General features: G+C 41.2%; 1 protein-coding gene and 1 non-coding gene across 2 annotated transcripts in view; both read right to left on the bottom strand.

Annotated features, from left to right (window-relative positions):
* The window catches only part of COP1 (COP1 E3 ubiquitin ligase), a 133,273-nt gene that overhangs the window by 13,506 nt on the left and 103,608 nt on the right, over positions 1–16,159 (bottom strand). The window lies entirely within an intron of this gene.
* On the bottom strand, positions 6,440–6,576 carry LOC134143832 (small Cajal body-specific RNA 3). Its single transcript, XR_009959201.1, has one exon. It is a non-coding gene; the product is annotated as a small Cajal body-specific RNA 3 (non-coding RNA).

Below are 16,159 nucleotides of genomic sequence, written 5' to 3'. Positions count from 1 at the left end.
CAACCTCAATATTAATAAATCAATAAAACTTAATTCTATAATGCCAATAAATCATTTATATGTGCACATTTAATTAACAATCCAATCAGTAAAAACAACTTCGCATTTGCACAGCACATTTTTATCAGCAGAACCAAAGACACATTACAACATTAATTAAGAGTCATAAACACCCTGGTGGTAGCTAAGTATTGTTCTACTTTGCCATTTGGGGAAACAGAGGCAGCACATTCAGTGAATTTGCCCAAGGTTAATCCATATGTTTACAACGAGGAACTGAAGACAAAAAGCAGGGAGAAATAGCACTGAGATTTAATTCTCCTAACAGACATTCTGTTTCTGAACTGCAGTATTTGCTTATTTGCTGATGAGAAATCCATTCCAGTTGCATTCTTCTCCCAGACAGACTACTGTTACGAACTGCTATCGAGCTCTCTGAAAATCCACCCTAAACCACAACAGCCTGCCAGGTGAGGCTGAATGCAGTGGGTTCACTGTGCTGTCAAGCTAGGGGTTTTGAAGAACATTTAATGGTTCTTCTCACCCCACAACTCACACCTATGCACACACTAAAGCACATGGGAAGTGGGACGTTTATCTAGCAGTCCTAGGAGCAAGACCTAGACTAGTGTCTGAAATCTTCCAAGCTCTCCAATTACTTCCACAACCCTCGTGGAGTTTTCCACTAGAGTCTCGTGTCAGTCAGCACGGGAGAAGAGCAAGAGATTCCTGCTGCACACTAGCTCTCTGCTCACAACATGCTAAGTGGCTACACATCTGGGTGAATAACAGGGGTCCCGATATGCTCATTCCTTCACAAGCCTATGGCTTAACCAGCATTTCAGGTCATGCGGAGCCCATGCTGCCCTCCTCGCCGTTCTCTCACACGCAGATAACCACCGCCACAGCACACCCCTGCGATGGTGGCAGTTCTGCTCGATCACGTGCTCCCCTGTGCCATCAAACTAAACAGGTCTAGATCCAGCAGTATTGCTTGCTTGCTCCCCTTTGGTACAGAAAAACACTTTCATGGGAGCCAGGCTATAGCTGAGAGTCAAACCCCAAACCATCAAGCCCCGAATGTCTGCAGGGCTGATATTTTTGATCACGTCTGGGAGCCATCTAGTATTCAGTCCACTACCCTATCCAAGGCACATCTAGCTCCCTGCTTCCCCAAAATTATGATTTATGTTCTGCAGTTTATGTGATTACCTTCTGTTGAAATGCCTTAGGTTGTATTGATTATCATGTGGCGAAACATTTTAGATCCAGATGATGCCTGCTGTCAGTCTCCTTAATCCAAATGTTGGCCTCTCAGCAAAACTGGCTCGACTTGCAGAAGTTCTCACTGAAACCAAGATGCATCCTCAGCATCTCTGACAGCTGGATCTCTGTGATTAAGGGTCTTCACAGAGTGAAGTCTGTCTCATGATGATAGGAGGCAGAGCCTTCCTTCTCTGAGCACTACGGGCCATGAAATCTTGCTGATTTGGAAGTAACTACAAAGTTACCACTCTCCCAGCACAACTTTCAGTCCGAGACAGGGTGTGCAGAATACTATTTAAAGATGAAATAATACAGAATTCATTTGCCTAGTGAAAGCCTAAGGAAGAGACACACGGTGTATGGCTTGACTAATATTAAGGTACTAAAACTACTATAGGCATAAGACAGGGTGGATACAGCCTGGATCTAACTCCAGCGGAAAAAGGTCTTGGCAGCTGTGTAACTGGTGGGAACGTGTGCTGGCCGATGCCAACGGGGGCAGACTTGAAAAACAGAAATGTTACTAAAGCCCTGACATGACACCCTCCCCGCAAAGCAAAAATAGAAGTACAATTAATGCATTACAACCCAGACAGTGGCAATCAATACAGGAGAATGGGTTAATCATAGAAGATGAAGGGAGCCAAGATGAGCCTGCCTGACTAGGTCAGTAAGAGTAGAACACTTTGGCAGAAACTCAAAAAATGACTGATGGACTGAGGAAATCAATTTATTTAAAACTGATAACAGATTCATATTCTACTACTGTTCATTTTGTATCGTTTGGTTGTCAAGTCTTTGAAGGCAACAGGCTGTCACTTGCTATACGTCTGGACAATACCTAGCAAATTGGATCTCATGCTGATTGTAGCTTCTCCACACTGTCCTAATAGAAATCACCAGCATAAAACTGTTCTGCCACAGAAATGCAAAAGGGCTCAAGCAAGGGCACAAAGGCAACCTTAATTCTAACATTTAATTTGCCTGCTTTAATTGTAACTGTAATAATGCCCCTTGAACACAGCCATCCATTTTTCCAGTGCAATCCCACCACCAAACGGACGCTACAGTGACACGTGAACCTTGACAGCTACTGCGTGGTATCTGCCACATGAAGTAGAGCTGCAGCAGTGGACTGTCTCCCTCATGCTTGGGACAGTATCAGACAGAGACAGGCTACTTGGCCGGAAATTCTCACAAGCTTCCTGCTGCCCAGAGAATGTAATCCAGGATATCAAAACCTAGCTGTGTGAAGGTCTAGAGAGGAACATGATTCAGGCTTTTTGCCAGTCCTCCGACTCTCCCTCCACAATTAAACCAACTTGGAAAATTCTGAACGTACATTAAAATCTCAACCATTTCCTTAATATGTCTTGCAATCAATGTCCCACAGGGATTCCAGTGCCCCAATCATATGAAACACTATTCTGAATGTTTTGCTCATGCCAGCTGGAAAATAAATAAAACTGTTTCACAGCATCTGCAAGCCTTCTAATTGTGCTTCTGGATGGGCCAGAAGTCTGACAACCGTGAAAATCAAAGTCTTGATTTCTCTTTAAGTCAGGAATAATATTTTTAACAGCAACTAGAACAAAAGACGTGTCTAAGCATCAACATGGTGGACACCTGTCTACGGGGCAAAATGACAGCATGCTTGGTATATCCAGCTAAGTCTAGGACATGGGCAAGGTGGGAAGGTTTTGCATCAGTGTGGCAAGCTGAACTACAGCAAGGCCTGAAGAACAAGGGCAAGGGCAGCACAACGGGAAAGCAAAAATATCTGATCCCTGTACGCTACTTCTGCCCAGTGAACAGGGCTACACCTCATGTCGAAAGAATAAAAGAAACAGGGAGGAAGAGTAGTTGCCTGGCAGGTGGCCCAGGTCTTGCCATCTAAACTACTACAGATTTTTTTTTCTTAAAAAAAAAAAAAAACAAAAAAAAACAAAACAAAACAAAAAAAAAAAACAGGAGAAAATACACAATTAAGTTGTGGCCCTGAACACACAAGCGCTTTCACAGTTTTCAGCAGACTGGAAAGAGATGTGGAGTGCGTCAGAAAAGCTAGGAGAGATTTCAGTGGAAGGGTTTTTGTCTGCTGCAAAGGTGAGATCACCAGGACCCAGTGAGAGAAAAAGGGCAAAGCATTTCCTGTGGAGAGGAGAAAAGTCAGATACTGTAAACACTAGCAAGCATATAAGCTTCATGAAATTATAGCTATACTAATGCTGTTTATATCATAGGCCCACTTGGGAAAGAGGAATTCGATTCAAAAAATGAAAGTTTAATTATGGTAAAACAAAAGTTTCCATTAATCTTGGAATAATTCACATCCTGCTCTCCTTCAACATTCAACTAATGTTTTAAAGAGGATCAGGTGCAGCACTAGGCATCTGAAGCCTCCTGCAATGCAGCGCAAACTTTACGATACCATGTAGCCTTCTATAATCTCTAAAAATAAGCACATCTTTCTCAAAATACTGTTTCACAATTCACCAAATGGCAGAGTAAGCAGTTATATATTTTCACTGGTCAGGGCATCCTACAAACATGTGAGAAATTTATGTAGGAGAAGATATGCCAATAAACTCAAGATTGACAATGAAAAATGGTTAGAACTTACACATGCAGACAGCAGGATACTTTGATGATAGCCAACCGTGTTTAATATCAAAGTGCAATTTTATTCTAAGTAACTAGCTATATATATGTATAAAAAGTAGCTTTACTTAACAGATCTCCTCCCTGCACACATTCAAGTCATGGTTACTCTTGTTAAAAAAGGGGTAACTATCTCCTATTCCTGTGCTACAGGGAAAGTGCAGATAGAAATGGGTCAGCTGAGCCGGGCATCCTCCGCCAGGCAACAGAACCACCTCCCTGTTCACCCAAGGAAGCTGAAAACCGGGCTAGAGTCACACTGACTCATGGCCAATGCGGTATCCATAAAGCCTTATTATTGATGACCACACGCAAAAGCAAGTGGAACTGGACTGGGCCATGTTTGCAAAACTGTCAGGATAAGAGATAGCTTTCATTTGTGAATTGTCAAGGTTTCCAAGATCTTTCTCAGAAGATACATTGAAGCCCAAATTAAGGCCACACTGCGCAATATCAGTGCCATTTGGTAAATCACATCACTAGTACTGAACGTACAGTGAATTGAAATTTAATACGGAGTAAAGGTCTGTTTGTACATAAAAGAAGAACTTCATTAAATAAAGCCATATCGAGTAGATGACACATAATAGGTTGCTTCTATAATATACTACTGACACTTTCTCTATCGTATTTGAGGTTGGGGAAAAAAAGAGGCTATACCTCTGGCGAGGAGAATACAGCTTTAGTGCCATGAGTGCAAAGCACACCACCTTCCAGTTAGTTGTACAGAATGAACACCCCAAAGATTCTAGTGATCTTTGCATCACCTGGAGGATTCACCTGGGCTCCTCTGCTTACTCCTCTGATCCCATGCATCTAAAACATCCCAGAATCCAGAAGGACAAGAAAAACAAGAAACAGAAATGCACCTGAGAAATCAGAAATCGCTGGATGACTCAACTGTTTAAAAAAATATTTTAAAAAGAGGATGTAAAAATAACCCAAAAATAAAACACAAAAACACATACACCAAACCACTGAAGACAGATTAAAGTCAGAAGAAAAACATAGGATGTTTTTAGACAAGTTCATCGATCGTGACAGGAAAAAAGACCAGACAAACTAGACACACAGTTCTTTCAACTAAAGAGAAATTGTCTATTCTTTCATTCACCTTCTACTCTCTCTCAGCTACTCATTCACCTTTCTGCAGCTTACTTCCCCTTGAGGGATACCAGGAGCTAGCCCTTGAATTCTAATTGCATTTGCTATTATACTAATCACAGGATACAAATGAGCAAAATTAGTGGGACTTGCATACCAGGCATTCTCCACAACAGTGGATGAAAAGTCATCTGAAGCTCCACATGGGCTTTTTGGTTTATGGTCATTAAATAATTCAGAGAGGAACTGTCAAGCTGAATCTGCAAACTCCCCTGGACTTTGTAAATAATAGGCAGTCAGTCTAACAGCCTAAGTACAAAGACAAAATAGGAAACATTACAGGCTCGTGTCTGCATAGGAGAGGTCAAGGACTAAAAGAACAGGGCTGTCAGCACTGAAGTCATAAAAATCAGACAGTAAAGCAAAGTACACAACAGGTGAAATACAGATGTACCAGAAGAACAGCAAGAGAAACTTGCCAGTTCAGTCATGCTATAAATAAACACTGCTAGCAACTTCATGTGTAATATAATGCAATTCTTTAAAAAAAGAAAACCCCAAATGCAAACGGAGACTGCCACTTCCTTAATCAGCAGCTAAGGGCACAACTTCTCATCGACGCGGCTGTGACCACTTCTTCCAAATCTGTCTCACTTCTGCAAAACAGCGACAGTAATCAGGCACTAGGCCAGTACTTAATAATCATCTCAGATATCAGAGTAATTTTTAATCCTGCTCACTTTCCCTTTCAGTATATGTGTGGCATATTGTCCAGCAGACAAACATGGTCAGGACTGTTGGGGGTTTAGCAGACCCTGTCTGGGGAGGAGGAAAGTCTGGACCAGGAAGCTGTAGCACTTTAAGTACCAGCTCATTTAGATGGATGGTGATGTCTATCTGAATGGTGGTATCCAGGTCCACCAGAAGATTACAGCTGGTGGCCCTTGGCATCCCAGGGAACTCTCACGCCAGGACTTAAAAAAAATAAATCACTGGCACACTAACTGCTTTTTTGGGGGTTGCACCGTAACTTTCAATAGCTGTAAACTGTTACTGGTTCTCGAAACAAAGAACCACCAAGAGGAAGGGGAACCTCAGGGCACGCAGCCCTGCTCCACTTGGGTGCACTTCCCTAGCACAAATTTAGTGACCTCTACAGCCAGTTTACTAAGTCTAATGAGGTTAAAGAAAAAAACATTTTTACATAAAGCCCAATAGCTATGATTATAAACTTGTTTTAAAATACAGAGCCAGATTAACTACAGACAATTACACTTAGCTCTGAAAATTACAGACAAAATCTTGCCTAATCAGTCTTCACCACGTGGCGGGACCATTACGGCTAGGGTGCAGAGCTATCTGCCGAGGCAGCTGCAGGAGCCGTCTCGACACGGAGCAGCATACCATATGTGTATGGAGGGGAACGATCTACTTCAGTTGACTCTCCTAAAGCAGACAGAGGCCTCCACTTTACTCTAGGAAGACTGCAACAGTGGACAAAACGCACTTCATCTGTCCACGTGACTGGTCCCAATTGGTCCCAACATCTTCCAGTTCTAAAACGTTTCATGATTAAAAAAGCCTTTTGTTACATGGTCTTTTTATCCCAGGCTTCTGACTGTATGAAATCCTAAATGAAACATGAATTCATGCAGGCAAATAAGCTCAAGAAAAGGATTCAAACAATAGAAAAATGACAGTAAGCGTGCAAGTTCAACTCCAAAGGTCAAAATCTTTCTAGGCACAACAAAAACAGGCTGCTCAGGATATGCACACACGAATAAAAGCATACACAAGGCACCTAAGGCTCCTTTGTCATTCACTTCGGGGAACAGCTCATTTGGGATTCAAATGCTAGTTAGAGGTAGCTCCTGGAACTGCAACGTCTTCAACAGGCCTCCAACTTTCCTGACCTCAGCTTGGTTCCTAAACTGCAGGAACAGCACGACAACAGCGAGCCGAGTGCCGATGTCCTTCCAGCGAGGCCATTAAACAAGCTGCTTTTCTGACCATGGTGCATGTATCCGAAGCAAGTCCTTCCTCCTTCCCAATGGTTCTGATCACGGACTGCTTCCAGGCAAGCGCCCCGAAGCGAATTGATGGAACACCAAGTTCCCGTGTTAGCCTGGAAATGCTTGAATTGCGTGATCGCCCCCTCCCCCGATACACACACTTTCCCCTCGGCTCTCCAAAATGCAAAACACGGATGCAAAAGTGATTATTTTGTTCTAGCCTGTAACTGGCAATTCAGAATAACCTGAACGGCTTGACATTCTTTCCTGCTGAAAAATGGGAGATTAAAAAGTTATCAGTGCTTAGAAGCATGGTTTTGTATGCTAGCATCACTGCATCCAAAGTGCACAGTAGGGCCTGGAGGCAACAAGGAGGAGCAGGTGAATACCCCAACTGCTAGTCAGCTCTGCCCTCCAGTGCCTGCTGCTGCTCAGGTCCCAAAGCTCTCCTGAACAGCGCCCACTACGTGACTGTCAACGCATCTGCACACCTGGAGCCAAAATTCATCCTTGTTTTTCAATTTTTTTGCCAGATTCTAAACCTGGTTTCTAAAGGTGAAAACACAACTGTATTAAGGCACTTGGATTTTCTGTCCCAGCAAACCCACAAACCCAGCAGCAACTTGGTAACAGCAGACCTTTAAGCTTTACAGGTAGGGGGATGCTTCTGCTTATTTCATACTAAAATAATTTCTGCCTGCCTACTATAATACACAGGTTTGACCTATTCCAATAAGCAGAAAACATTTCATTTTCTAATGAGCCAGCAAAGAAGGAGAAAGTATGCTTCTTCATACGGTGCATTCCACAAGCAACTCTTACACGCTCCCAATTTCTTAGCATTACAAGACAAAAAAGGATTTCAGTAAAGTGAGATTTGGGTAATGTTCTACCTCACTGTTTGAGGACAATTTAATCATCTTCTTTCTGGATTAAGTCCTGCTCCTGACTAAACTTGACAAAGAGCAAAGAATAGGAAATCCAAGTCCCATGAAGTGGGAAGATTTTATCTTTAAACCTAATTCTCAAGTAAAATCATCTCTCTTACAGTGGGTAATTTTTCTATCCTTGGAGTTATTTTCACATAGTGAGTATTAAAAAAAATTCTCTAGATACCTCAAATTGAAATGACTGTTATAAAACACTCACTGTCATTTTGAATGCATGCACAGATTAGCAATAATATATCAAAAAGAAGAGCTCAGCAATAAAGAAAATCCATTAAGCTACCAGCAACACTAATGGCAAAAAGGAAGTGTAAAAAGATGCAAGCCGGTAACGAGGAAAAGCACGTCATTTTCACGCTGGAATTATACGAGTGAACAAAAAGCCTTGCGCTGGGACAGCGTCTCTGATTTTGCACCTTTCGGCTACATAAATATTCAAATGCACACCTGAAGCTCTGCTGATGAGGGTGAGGAAAGACAACAAACACTTCCTGCATTTGATTATTTAGCTAGTCTGCTTCACTCTCCCTAGACTACTACCTTTTAAATATTCTTTCCGAGTAGACGCTGCAGTTGACTTACTGCTCAACAGACACGATGGTGACCTGAGCCAAAGGCAACCCAGCGCTTCCCTCCCAGGCTGCCGACTCCTCAAACGTTTAAAAACAGTATGCTTTACTGCTTACCATCACTGGACCTAAGATGCCAAAAACAACCGCTCTCCACTAGCGCTGAACACAGCCTGTTTTGTATCACGGTAAGGAGTATTTCTACAACCTTCAGCAGAAGAGACAGTTCAGGATCGTATGCTCCTGCAACCACGGCTTCCAGTGAAGACAGCAATTATATTTTAAGAAGTGGCCTCTCGAAAACCACATCATCACATACAGTACATGTTTCTCTGTAAGGAGAGACAGTGTGGCTTAGTGTGCATCAGATTCATTACTTCATTATTGTCTATTTGTAGTGAGCTCGGCTCAAATTCCACATTCACGTGCTATCTAAAATTAATACAGGAGCCTCAGCCTGGCTGAGGATACACTTGTCTGTGTCATAAAACCACCACAAACCATGGCATAATCTGCTGAAAAAAAAAAAAAAAAAAAAAAAAAAAAAAGATGGGTTTTCACAGCTCCACTGCCTTCCCCACTCCGGAACGTGCAGTTCCCAGGTTCTGCATGAACAGAGGTGGGTCCCTCATCCCCAGCTACATGGTCAGTACAGCGGTCGGCTTCAGTCTTGGGAAAAAGTTAGGAGCTTTATTATGGGAACTGTAAGCGCAATTGCAGAATATAACAGAGATGTTTTTGAAACAAAAACTTGAAACTTCTCAATGCACATCAACAATTCAAAATTGTTGTCTTACAGTCAAACACGAACCCAACAAGAAGGGGAAGCCTCCAGTGAGGGGCATCCTTTCATGCTAAATAAGGACATTTGTATTTGACTTCCAGCTCATTTTTTCTCCTGTTTCTGCCATTGCTTGCCTGAATTTATCCTTTAAAATGCTGGAGCCAACATGTAAGTTCCAAAACAAGACACAAACAGAAAAACACTATTCTCCTCCTATTCTAATCAAGGAAATTTTTAATGAGTCACAGCTTTCCATAAGCCCATACTTCACAAACTAGTTAAGCTTTCCGTTATTTGGTGAATGCGAGAAAGAACTTGGCCAGAGCAGTCTGCTTTTACAAAGTCTTTCTTGGAAGAAAGAGGCAACAAGGATTCAGACAATCAAACCAACAAACTGAGAAACTAGGGAAAACCAGAAAACACATTTATGCCAGCATTGCATTTTGAGGTTTGGCTAACAAGGCTAGGTCTCTGCCACTGGGGACAGTGAGAAGGGTTGCAACTTCTCCTCCTGCTGCAGTTTATTTATAAGCTATCTGCAGATTATAGGTAATTTTTTTTCAAATGGATCTGTACCAGTCTTTCCTTCCAGTATATGCAATATTTCTTATAATAATGAGAGATACTGTAGGAAAGATAAGTGAGAAACAATACAGTTGTCTCATCTGCCTGCTCCCCAGACTATACCTCTGTTTAACTTAATATTCACTTCAGACAAAGCACACCTAGAAGGCCAGCAAAGCAGCAAGCAGCTTGCTTCTCTGCAGCTTTAGCAACCAGATAAGAGATTAGGAAGTGATTATGATATATAATAATATATAAGAAACAAAGTTGTCTGAAGCACTGTTTCCCTCACTGAATCCAAAACAACTCATAAGGGTGAACACAACTATTCAGCTGCATAACCCCAACATTAACGGTATTGTTATTTTGTTATATTGTTTCTGCCCAGGAGCTACTCACTAATATACTAAATAATCTGCCCTGCTTGAGATCCTCCTGCTGTACTGGCTTCCCTTCTTTAGGAAATACTGATATAATTCTGGTGTATCCTATATATCTAAAATAATTACATATCCAGGGAGTTTCAATTCAGACATAAGATGGCTTTCAAAGTAGTAACTGTTTTTACTTTGTGCACCTAGGTAGCCTAGCTCATCTAGCATTAGTTAATTAGATCTGGACAACACACCAAAAAGAAACTCAGTTTTCTTTAAATAGGTTAAAATGATAGAAAAAAAATCCTATCTGGCTGTTGGAAAAATCACCTGTTTTAATAGTGTGTCTCAAAAGCTCTATTTTTTGATTTAATAGGCAATGTCATTGACATTAAATTGGCCAGAAGTTCCCGCATTCTAGGACACTTTGGGGTTTCTGTATTGATATCAGAAGGACAGAAAGGGTTAGAAAGCCTTCAGAACAGGTACTCCAAAGCTAAGCACTAATTATTCATGTAGAATCCTCCATAAACTAATGCTTTTACAGACAAGTTATCTGCGCATAAATACTTCTGCACTAGTACATCCATTTCACCTAGAGGTTAAATTATCTGTTCAAAACCTCATGTTGGAAAGAAAAAGAATTAGTTCATATTTTTTCCACTTCATTTAGACTCTGTAAAACATTAAATCCTGACATTAAAAGTGCTTAATTAGGAGCAGTAGAGCAAAAGGCTGATGCGATTCATGAACTATAACTACTAAATGCTGATGCCCTGGCAGAGCTTGCCATAGGTTAGATGTACCAAAAAAATGAAAAATTAATGGAAGCCTGCTCTGATGGTAACTGAAGCAGTGTGTCACTTGTTAAAGGTGACGAGGTTATAAGACCCTGCTCAAACAGCTGTGACAGTGGAACACCAGCAGCGAGGGTTTCAAACACTGTTGGTGCAGGATTTCTGCCTCTCTACCAAAGCAAACTTCAAAGGTGGTGGTTAGCTCAATGTTGGTGGCTTCTGAAAAACTACTTCACTGTCACTTGCCTTGCCCTTCCTGGTCCAAAACCAGGCTCCTCCTTTTGCAGGAATGGTTGAAATACGGCTTTTCCCCTGTGGCTCCTACCATCTTAAATGACATCCTTTATCTGCTTCATACAACATTGTCTGACACAACATTGTCTGACTGAATAGTGCCCAGCTTACTGAGATTATCCAGAATTGTTCAAATCTCATCTCATGGGCATTTTGTGGCAACCAGAGACTTCAGCAGATAGCTGGCACTTGTAGGGGAGAGAGAAAAAAAAATCTGGCATGAATGTGAGAGTAGAAAGGATGGCAGAGGCTGCTCACGTAGTCTTCATGACTGACTCAGGAGACTGGCTTTTGTTGGAGCTTGGGATCCAGGCAATAGATGCTGGTGAGTACACAATGTACCTTCACAACTTGCCTGGCTCCTACCATGACTCACGGCTTTTAGGGTTTCTGCTGCAGGCTCACTATATAGGGGATGAAAAAGGGGAAGCAACATTATAAAAGAGGAAATGTAAGGGACAGTCCTTACCCACATGCTAAGAGTTCTGGAGGAAGAGAAGACCAGCTTGCCACCTTTTACCCCTAGGACGATAGAGGGTGAAAGCCCGTGAGGCTGACTTCTCCGACAGAAAGACAAAGCACTGGAAGAATGAGTATGGGGAAAGAGGAGCTCACAAAGTAGGTTTTCAGGCTTCCAGATATCATCTGAAAAAATCCAAATCTTACAACAGTCTAATCAATTATTTAAGCAGTGTCTTAAGAGGCCATCAGGAGATCTGAGAGTTCAGAGTAAGAGGCCTAACAGAAGCAGCGCAGAGGCTTAGTGGGGAAGGGAAGAACGAAGCTGTACCAATATTTAATTCTAAAAAGAATTGCTCTCTGAGTACAAATCTGCTCTTATTCTCCCCTCAATTCAGCATGAAATATAAGGGATCTCTGAGTATTACTACAAAACAGCTTTCTGTTAAGTGGTGATGTTCAGAATATAGTTTGTATGAAGGGCCACACAATACTCACAAGCTACTAGCTGAAGTGCAGCAGTAACTATGTATGGTTCAGTAGGGAGTTAAGGATGGCGATGGGAACAAAATCCAAGTTCCAGTTGAATTTCCTGACTTGTGTTCAGCTATTACAAGACTCAGACTTGAATAAAAATTGATGGATATTAAAGCAGCAGAGGCCCAACAGAAGAGAAACATCTACTTACAAATTTATTGACAGCTGAACAGAGATTTTTCTTCCTCCTTTCACAAATGTTTATCATACCAATACAATTCCCAGTTGGCACGCTGTTATTTTTAAAGTCTAGGAAACAACAGGCACCTGCTCACACCTCTGTTTATACTAGTCATGAACTGCAATCCATTATCTGTACAGCTGCACCACTGGGATCAACCGGTGAAGCTGTCATGATAACAGTACTCTGAGTCATATCGACTTATGTCATTCACCAACTCTAAAAGAGAGGGCTGTAACAAGGAGGATCTCCGAGCCGTCCGCATCTCGCTTTCTACTTCTGTGGACATTAGAAGAGATGCATTGGTGAGCAAATAACAGCTACGAAAGTCTGAGAGAGCAAATGCTGCCTTCATTCAAGAGCTACGCGCAACTTTGATCTGCCTTCACTTCAGAAAACACCACCCCCTTGGCAATTTTCTGTGGTTAGGTAGAAAAAAGAACAAATACCTCGCCTTGAAGGAGGAGAGAGAAATCGAGTTTGCAAATGTAAACTTAAAACCAACAAGGAAAAAAAACAAGCCACCTGCACTCCTTGGAAAGGCTGTTCTTAAAATAAAAGCTCAAATGATAGTTTTGTAGTACCACAGGGACTTGAACTTCAAGTGCTGAACAAAAGCAACAGACTCGTCCCCTCTATTCGCAGAGGCTGTAATGGCAGCTACTCTGCATCTAGAAAAGGGAGAGTTAAAGCATCCATTTGCACACTACCTACCTATTGCCATGCCACCTTGAGCCTTGGAAGAGGAAAGGAAGTGTTGTAAGGCACCTTTTTCCCCAAATGCACTAGACCTGAGGATGACAGTGGATGGAGATCAGTGTTATCAATTGGCTGCCCGACACCCTTCACCGCTGTCCATGCCTGGTTGTGACAGCAGTGCTGACTGTCAGACCATGCAAGCGAGCCCTGTCTGCACAGAAAGAAAACTCCGAGGGAGGCCTCGAGCTGGGGAGAGAGTACTGAGTGAGCATTCATCAAGATTTTTTCTTGTACAAAACAGATTCAAAATAAATTAAACACCTTCTCCTAAACCCTATAATTTGCATAATCACATTATCAAGATAGTCTTACACATGGACTGAAGTTCCAAACCACTGAAATTCCAATATAATGCATGAATCATTAATAGAGTATGATTCTTCTCCATGAAGATCTCAGCAGTTGGGCTTCAAGGGTTTGTGATGAGGAGTAAAATATTGTTACAGTCACCTGGGTATTTTCTTTAATTAATTCTCTTTAGTTGCAAAAATAATAGAACCCCAAAGTGAGCATTTGGAAAGATACGGATATGAAAGAATATGAGCATATTCAGCAAAGAAGCATATATACTGAACATGACGTAGCATTTTTTGTCTGCAAGGTAGAAATTATTCTGCATATAAAAATAGAGTTTTCAAGCAACTTAGTATATGAGACTGGAAAGCATCAAGCAGCTAAACAAAACTCAAGTCAAATAAAACTTTCAGTTGAAAAGGTCACGGACAGCCAGAAAGAACACGACACGCAGCAGAGAGGAAGAGGAAGGCATCACAGAGACAGCGAGCTTCACAGCACCCATGCTATGTGGCTTAAGACACGTTCCACAGAAAGGAGGAAAATCTGAAAAAATCTTCACGGTAAAAAGCAGAAGTCTGACCAAAGTCAAATCTCAAAAGCTGATTATTCTCCGCTTACCGTAAACCATTAAGGGTTTTGATCACGGGAGAGAACATGAAGACTGCTGCATTTCTAGGATGAAGCGGTTGTGCAATACTACGCCAGAGAACAACCTGAGGAATACCAATTTGAGAGGTACCACACACGAATGCTACGGGCTGATTTGCAAGAAGCCTGACCTAGCTGTGCAGGCTCCACTGGTCTGCAAAAGAAAGGATGAGTCAGAAAACAGCTGATCCCCACCATGGAAATACTCCCTTTGGAGCTCCTCACACCGCCACTGCCTGTGCAACCACCTAGAATCAGAGGGAGACCAAGGACAGTTGGGATTTAATCATTTAATGTAGGCATTTCTCTTAAGCTTTAGATTACTACTTAGGTATATCTTAACTGTCATCTGAACGACCATTTGAGAATGTTGCAAAAATAAGGTGAGTTTGAGTTTAAATTATAAGTCAAAATTCTCAGCTGCTTGAAATTCAAAAAAAAAAAGTAAACTTTTCAGCAGCAAAAAGGAATAAGAAATAACAGTCATCTTCCCCCAAACTTCCACTGAAATTAATCTTTCAAGTTACAAGAGCTGTGGCTACAATCAATACAACTTATTTAGAAGGACACTGAATATGCATTTGGTTATTCGGGAATGACAAAGGAGTTTTCATTTTTACTGTTCATAAGTCATCCAAATTAATTAGTGCTTAAAAATGGCAATGAATCACTTCCTGCAATAATCTATACCAGTGAAATTAAATCCAGTGAAAGGAGTCAATTTGGTGATTGTAAATTATCAGAGTGCCTCACTAGCTCATGTGTATGTTGTGTACTATTTATTAGGCTACTGGGAAACAAAGGATGGATACTTTATATCAGTGACCAGATCCAGTCCTATTAGATGACTAGTTTATCACAGAAAAATTAAAGTTTCTAAAGAATTCAAGTCAGATATTATCAAGAAAAAAAAGCTGAATTAAGAAAACAAGCCAAAAATCACTTAATCCAGAAATAAGCTGATAAATAAATGGAAAGAAGTTTATTTAAACAAGTTTTTGGTACGTCTCTTCAGAAAACAGAGTATTTCCACCAGGTTAATAAAGAGAAATTCAAGGATATATGACTAATTATGAAGACTAATTATGAATTTAACCTTCTTGGTTAAAATCTATCACGCTGTTCTCAAAAGATCACCTCCCTCCTCCCTGTCCCTAATAATAAAAAGCTTAACCTTAGTTAATTTACCTGGCATTTTCCTGCTCTCATCTGTATCTCCTTGCTGATACCAAAGCCACAGTATTTCTGCTCAAGAAATCTTTCCCTGGCTAACCTGCTTATCTGCAGTAATGAACACTCGCACAAACAGGTACGAAATTAAATGGCTTCTTTACAGCAATTATGATATATTGAGCTATGCTTAATCTACATAGTCAAACTGCTTCTGTGTTAAAGCAGTAATACCTTTTTGCTCTCCTGGAAGCAGGTTGAGCACTGGTTGCTCTTTTGACAGCCGTTTGTTACAAACATTAAGTGTGACCAGGAAACAAAAGTAGTGTTACTTGAGATGTAATAATAAAAAAAAAAAAAAAAAAAAAAAAAAAAAAAAAAAAGGATGAGGTGCACCTTGAACTCTGGAATACAGCAAATCAGGTAGGAATGAAGGGTGTCCCACTTAGGAACAAAGGAAGTATCATATAGGACACAAGGGAAAACTCATCTTCTCTAAACACTACCTGTGTATCAGCTCTCACCTAGACACCTAGACAAAACTAGAGATACCCTCCCAAGAGGGGTAAGAGACATAGCCACCTGCCCAGCTGCAGTGAGCTACTGCTGTGATTTCTCTTCCCCAAGCAAGAAAATCTTGAGGATGTCCTAATGAAACAGAAGGAAGTACTTAGCAATCTCAAGAACAGATGTAGGTTTCAAATAAAGTTGTCTAAATCTTGCTTAGGTGCTAGCA

This window comes from Rhea pennata, chromosome 8 (genome assembly GCF_028389875.1).
Source record: "Rhea pennata isolate bPtePen1 chromosome 8, bPtePen1.pri, whole genome shotgun sequence".
In the NCBI taxonomy this organism is placed as follows: domain Eukaryota; kingdom Metazoa; phylum Chordata; class Aves; order Rheiformes; family Rheidae; genus Rhea; species Rhea pennata.
The sequence above is the reverse complement of the archived record's forward strand: the minus strand, read 5'-3'. Positions and strand labels throughout refer to the sequence as shown.